The 6,432-nt window shown below is 32.5% G+C and overlaps 1 long non-coding RNA gene across 1 annotated transcript; it reads left to right on the plus strand.

The window, feature by feature from the left end:
• Nucleotides 1–368: 368 nt before the first annotated feature.
• On the plus strand, nt 369–5,747 carry LOC148240050 (uncharacterized). The gene is made up of 2 exons (XR_015816412.1): nt 369–711; nt 1,285–5,747. It is a non-coding gene; the product is annotated as an uncharacterized LOC148240050 (long non-coding RNA).
• The last annotated feature ends 685 nt before the right edge of the window (nt 5,748–6,432 follow it).

The following is a 6,432-nucleotide window of genomic DNA, read 5'->3' on the forward strand; positions in this document are numbered from 1 at the left end:
TTTAACTTACATACTTAGATAGAAAACAATTACTTTGATACCATATTGGAAAAATAAGTATGATTTAATTTAGATACTATAATAAATCTTGATGAGAGATTTAATTTCTTGAGTTCCGAGAAAAAGAATATGAAGAGCCAATTTGCAGAGTAAACTAAACCAGAGAGAGTCATTTAACATGGGGAAAACAAAATGAAATGTTATTTTCTCATTTATTATTTTTCAATATTTATATACACATAATTAATGAACTTAATGAACAACTAATCTGTAATTACGAAGTAATTATAACTAACTAGAGTTGTTTGCTCACCTAATCTATTATGGTTAGCTTCTAACTTTAGTTTACTAACTATAGTAAACTCTGACAGCCCCCCTCAAGGTGGAATATACAAGTTTTGTATACCAACCTTCTTGATAGCTTGTTGAAATGTAGAAAGAGGTAAAGCTTTTGTGAAATAATCTGTAAGTTGACAATGCAATATCACAGACAGAAGATGAATTGATCCGTCAAATACTTTTTATTAAAAAAGGCGACTATTGATTTTTATAAGTTTGGTGCACTCATGAAATACATGATCTTCAAAGCCAAACTGCTTCTTTTTCACTGCAGCTTCCGTCTTCTGCTTCATCTGCTTCCATCTTCTATTTCTACTTCTTTGATTCTGCCATTTGTGTTATCTTGCTTCACCTCTCCTTCGTTCAATCAAGGTAAGTATTGATTATCTTGCTTCTTGCTTTGGATATTCCGATTTTTAGGTTTGGGTTTTTGAAATGCATATAGGTTGTTTTAAAGATTTAAAGATTGAAATGCATATAAGGTTTGTGAAGTTCCTTTTGACCAACTGGGTACTGGCGGGTAGGGATTAACCTCAACTAGGTACTGGCGATTAGGGAGAAAACTAGAGGTATTTAGGAATATTGCTTGAAGAAAGATATGAAAGTCTAATGAGGAAAATGGGGCATCGATATGGACACTCCAGACTGAAGAAAAAAGAAAAAAAAAAGGAAGTCTGATGAGGAAAATGAGGCATCGGGATGGACACTCCAGACCGAAAAAAAAAGAAAAAAAAGAAAAAAAAAAAGAATTAGAAGTCTGATGAGGACAGAAACCTGTATAAATGAGTGAATGTGGGTGGAAGGGAATACAGGAGGTAAATAAATAATAAAATGTATGATGGTATGGAGTAGATTGTGATTAGAGTTATGTTAATGGAGTTATATAGAAGGTGATTAGAGGAACTGATCCTTATCTTTCTCTTATGTTTTCTTTTGCATTTGTAGTGTGTGAGTGGCCATGTTGGCCGTGGTGAATTGCTCAAATAGACTAATGATGTAACGCCCCGCGGTCCAAATGGTTAAGACGTTACTACATCCTGTCTCTACCTTTTGATATTGTATCTCCGAAATGCAATCATTCAACATAAGGTAATCAAAATCTCATTCTTATGTGCACATCAAAACATGACCTCATTTACATTTATACTGTAATGCCCCATACTAATTTAGATGAGGTGTCAATGCAACCTGTCATATTAATCAATTTTATAACATCACTTCTCAACATAAAGTAACCAGAATTCATTTCCAATATATGTCTAACATAAATTCATCAAATTCCTTCAGTACTTCTATGCATACTATTGGTGTATTATATACTAATTTGACTTGAAATAAAGTACTCTTGTGTTATAATATGGGGTTAATTTTCTGCCTAATCTCCTTCGAAACCCTCTGCCTTCTCTAAGTGTTGGGATCTGCCAATGGTGATTCTTGCTCCGATTCCTACTTCACTGTATCTGTAAATAAACATATAATGAGCCTACACATACCCAGTAAATCAAATTTAGAATTCAAAACAATGTATTTAAATCAGTATAATTCCTAGACCATAATCCTCCTCAAGACCTCCATATTTTTACAGAATCATTCTTACCCTTTCTCACTCAAACAGCCCAGTGCCTTTCTCTGTGATGCTTGTGGAACATTGCAGAATCTCTCTCTGCGCTCTCCCACTCATAACAGTCACTGACCTTTCTTTCTGCTAGGTTTCCAAAACTTCACCACCAGGATCTTCCTTACAGTTCAACCCACATGCACCTTAGCACTTCCCAACACCTAACCTCTACATTTCCTACCGCTTGTCTACCCAGACCGACTCCTTGATAGATAGGAGTTGTCTCCATTTTCCGTCAACATAGTATTCTCTCAATACAGCAAGTTAAATCCCTCACCCTATCCCAATTTGCTCCAATATTCAGCAGCCATATGGCACTTTTGGTATTTCAGAACCCTCACACCCTTCCTAGACCTAAGCCATTCCTTTTACAACAATATGCCCAAACATCAATTTTCCCTTCTCATCTGTAAACCCATGCTCAGTTGGCTCATAAACTGCAGATAAATTGTCAGACAAGGCAATAATGTTGAATATCATCCATAACATATTGCATTAGACATACTAACCTTCTGGTGATCCCCTTCCCACCTTACGTTACTACTCAATCAGATGTCATTATGAAATCATAACATAATGCAAAATAAATGACCCTGACCTGGCTACTCACACTAATTTTATTAACACATGCAACATGTATATCAGGTGTCACCATAGCAAATATCAGCTAACATATAATGCATTTATTTATCAAGCATATCCTGACCACCATTCGACCACACACTCCCACGTAGTCATCCTGCACACCAGAAACAACCAACAAATTATTCAGGATCTATTTTCCCTAGCTTATAGTTAGTTCCCCTACATGCCTGATCAAATTTCCCTTATAGTTAGTTCCCCTACATGCCTGATCAAATTTCCTCACACTAAACTCTTATACATTCTATCTATTTGCTATCTCTCTTCATCAATTTTCCTCTATTTGGGTCCAATGGTTTTCTGTTTTGTTTTACCTATTTCTCCTACTTAATTTCTGTATAAGGAGAGCATATTTGTGTTCTCTCTCATCTCTATGTTGGATCTAGCCCTGCTATTTCTTTTTTTCCCCAATTTCTCCAGATCATAACCTATTCGTTCTCTTCCTTCTCCACTTCTCAGTATTCGTTCATGCTCTCTCTTCACCCGACTATTTTATTCAATTCTTCTAACTCAACCCCTTCAAATCTGGTCATTTTTAAATTATATTCAGCTGATCACCAAATTCGATTTAACTAGCATTACTCTCACCTTCTACAGTCTCCACTCATTCAGTATTTACTCACAGCTTCCCTATTTCATAATAATCATTGTGTAAATGTATGTAAATAAATCATATGATGCACGATTCATGTAAGGCATGGAGTGTCTTTTAAGATTTTACTTATAGTTTAATCTAGTGTTAAACTTTTTATTAGAATTAAGATTTTATATATAAGTATTATAAATACTTTTTACAATGCCATTTTTGAGATCAAGCATGGTGAACAAATTGTTTATTTTGATAGTGTGATGTTTAAGAAACTCTTTCGTAGATATGATCTATGAGAAATACTGGGTGTAATTTGTAGGTTTATCCTAAATTTATTAAATAGGTAAATTAACCTTAATTCATTCTATTTATATCTAAAGGGTGTTCTATGAGAAAATGAAAGCCAGTTATTCAGAGAGATTGTTTGAGAAAGAAAAAAATAAGAAGCTAATGGGGATTTGGCAAAGGACAAAGCTCTGATACTCAACTGTTTGCTCATTACCTTTGTTTTTAGTGTTTGGACACTATTCAAGAGAGGCCTTGAGATTTTTCATGGATTTTGTCTTAATTAGAAAATGGGTATGAAACTTTTATTAGTCTATATAAGAGAAGGACCTCTCCATTAAGTTGCATATCATATGCCTACAAGTTTGGTGATGAATCTTACATAATTATTGGTAAGATATTATATGTTATTTTTTGGTAATCATGTTATTCTAATGGCTGTACATGCATGTGAACTACGACTAGAAAGAGAGAATGTTATTTTATAGTGCCTTTTAGAATTACATTTCTTCTTCATTCTGTGTAAATTTTTTTATTAAGGATACATTTGTAGAAACTTATTCTTTTTTTTTATTGTTTCATACAGTAAAATTCTCCTTCTCTTTGGTATTGTTTTTGTTTCCCCATAAGGTAAAAAAGATGGATCTTATGAAATATGTAGCTATTTTAGTGAGGTACTTTATCATGCTGCTTGTATTTTTATTCATAGAAGGAGAAAGTTTCGGCTTACTCATGAATTACGACTAGAGATAGAAAGTTCAAGATAAGTTTATGAAAAATTTGATCTCAATTGAGTTTTATTGGCACATCATTAAGATAAGAGCTTCAACTTTTATGAATTTGTATTGTTCACTAGTTATAGATGGTGGACTTAGGTCGTGTAACTGTAAAGGAACAAGATACTAAGACACTTTACTTATTAAGATATAATAAGAGAAATCGAGTCCTATCTTGGCATTTTCGACAATCTGGAGAGATGATAGTCGCCATTTCCATAATGTGCTAAGATGTATAGTGGAAATGACAGATAAATTTCTTAATAAGCTAGATGGATCACAAGTGCCTTCAGAAATAGCCAAAAATCCTAAATTCTTTCCATTTTTAAGGTAAATATATAAGTTATTTAATTTATAATTATTTTTTATAACGTACAAGTTTAATTAAATTTTTTAAAAAAGTATAAGTTTAATTAATTAATGAATAATTAATTTCAATATTGTGTTGGTGCGACAAATAGAATACATATATGTGTGAAAGTGTCTAACTCTAAGGTTTCGTGGGAGAAAAGATTTCCCTACACAGAATGTATTGACAGCTTGTACATTTGATTTGAAATTTTTATATGTCCTAGCTGGGTGGGAGGGGACTGCATCAGATTCAAAAATATTAAAATATGCATTAAATAGACTTGAGGATCTTTTTTAGTAATTTCCGAAGGTAATTAAAATATATTAAATTTCAATATGTAATGTATAAGTTTGAAGAAAAAGTTATAATTCAATTTATTCATTGTTTATAAGTAAGTTCAACCTTGTGGATGCTAGTTTCATATTGCAGGGTGGAATAATTACTCCATATAGGGGAGAACGTTACCATTTGATTGAATACATAAATAATCCACCACACAATGCTCGTGAGCTATTTAATCTTCATTATGGTTCTTTACGTAATATGATTGAACATGCCTTTGGAGTTCTTAAGAAATATTTTCTAATTATTTCAAGTCCTACTGAACCTAATTATTGACTCAAGGCTCTTAATTACATTATATTTACTTGTTGCATTTTGGACAACTATTTACGGGGAAAAAATCCAAATTATTAACTTCTTGCAAAGGTTAATGAAGAATAATGAAGAACTTCTAAACGTTTCTCCTTATGAACAAAATCCATATAAGATTATAGATAATATTGAAGAAACAAGAAGAGGAAAAGCTATTAGAGATCATATAGCAACTAATATGTGGGTTCTGTACAATGTTTGATTACATTTTGAATTAATTGTGTTGTTTATGATATTTGTCTGGTTTATAACTTGTGTGTAACATTAATGTTTTAATTGAACATTATAATTTAGAATTTATTTTGTTGTAATCACATTATATTTTGTTGTAATCACATTATATTTTGTTGCCTATTGTTCTTGAAAATGATTATATTTATTGGTGTTGTGCTGTGTTTTAAAAAATGGTAAAGAGGAACAGATCTGCAGATGGAGCAACACTGTCCATTGGACAGATTCTATGGATGATGTACTAGTAGATGCTTTTTACAATTAACATTTGTTGGGATATTCACCACACAAGCTATTGATTATATCATAACAGAACTAAGGAATGCATTTTCAAACAGGACCCTTGATAAAGAGTGAATCGACAATTACATTAAAAATTTAAAAAGATAATTCTCCAAATAATATGAAATTTTCAAACATGGATTAAGTGGTTTTGCTTAAAATCTGACAACTAAAAGATTTGCGGAAAAGGAGGTATGGCAGCAACTAATAGAGGTAAATCATCTAGTCTATCACATGTTATTTGTAATATTTTATACAGTTTAAATATTAATATAATAATTCATCTTAGGTTCAACCCGAAGCAGTTGAATTGAAGAACAAACGTGTACAAAATTACGATAAAATGTTGAAAATGTATAGAAGGGATAGAGTTGATGGGGCTGGTTGTGAAACAGCACGTACCGATTAAGGATAACTGAAGATGAGTGACAATGAACATGAAATGAGCACTAAGGAGATTGACCAACAACTTATCCAAAATTTAGGTGGCAATTTCAATTTTAAGGGTGTGGATACAATGAATGATGCTTTAACGCCCAAAATGCCTACTTCACAACCCCAACATGAATCACAAAGTTCTTACAGGCATAAGAAATCAAAATGTTTGTCTACTATCCCAGAGGAAAATTAGCTGGCTCAGCAAGTTAGACTGGTTGTAGATGCA

The sequence above is a fragment of the Carica papaya genome, chromosome 9, assembly GCF_054855325.1.
Source record: "Carica papaya isolate Zhongbai chromosome 9, ASM5485532v1, whole genome shotgun sequence".
NCBI classification, from domain to species: domain Eukaryota; kingdom Viridiplantae; phylum Streptophyta; class Magnoliopsida; order Brassicales; family Caricaceae; genus Carica; species Carica papaya.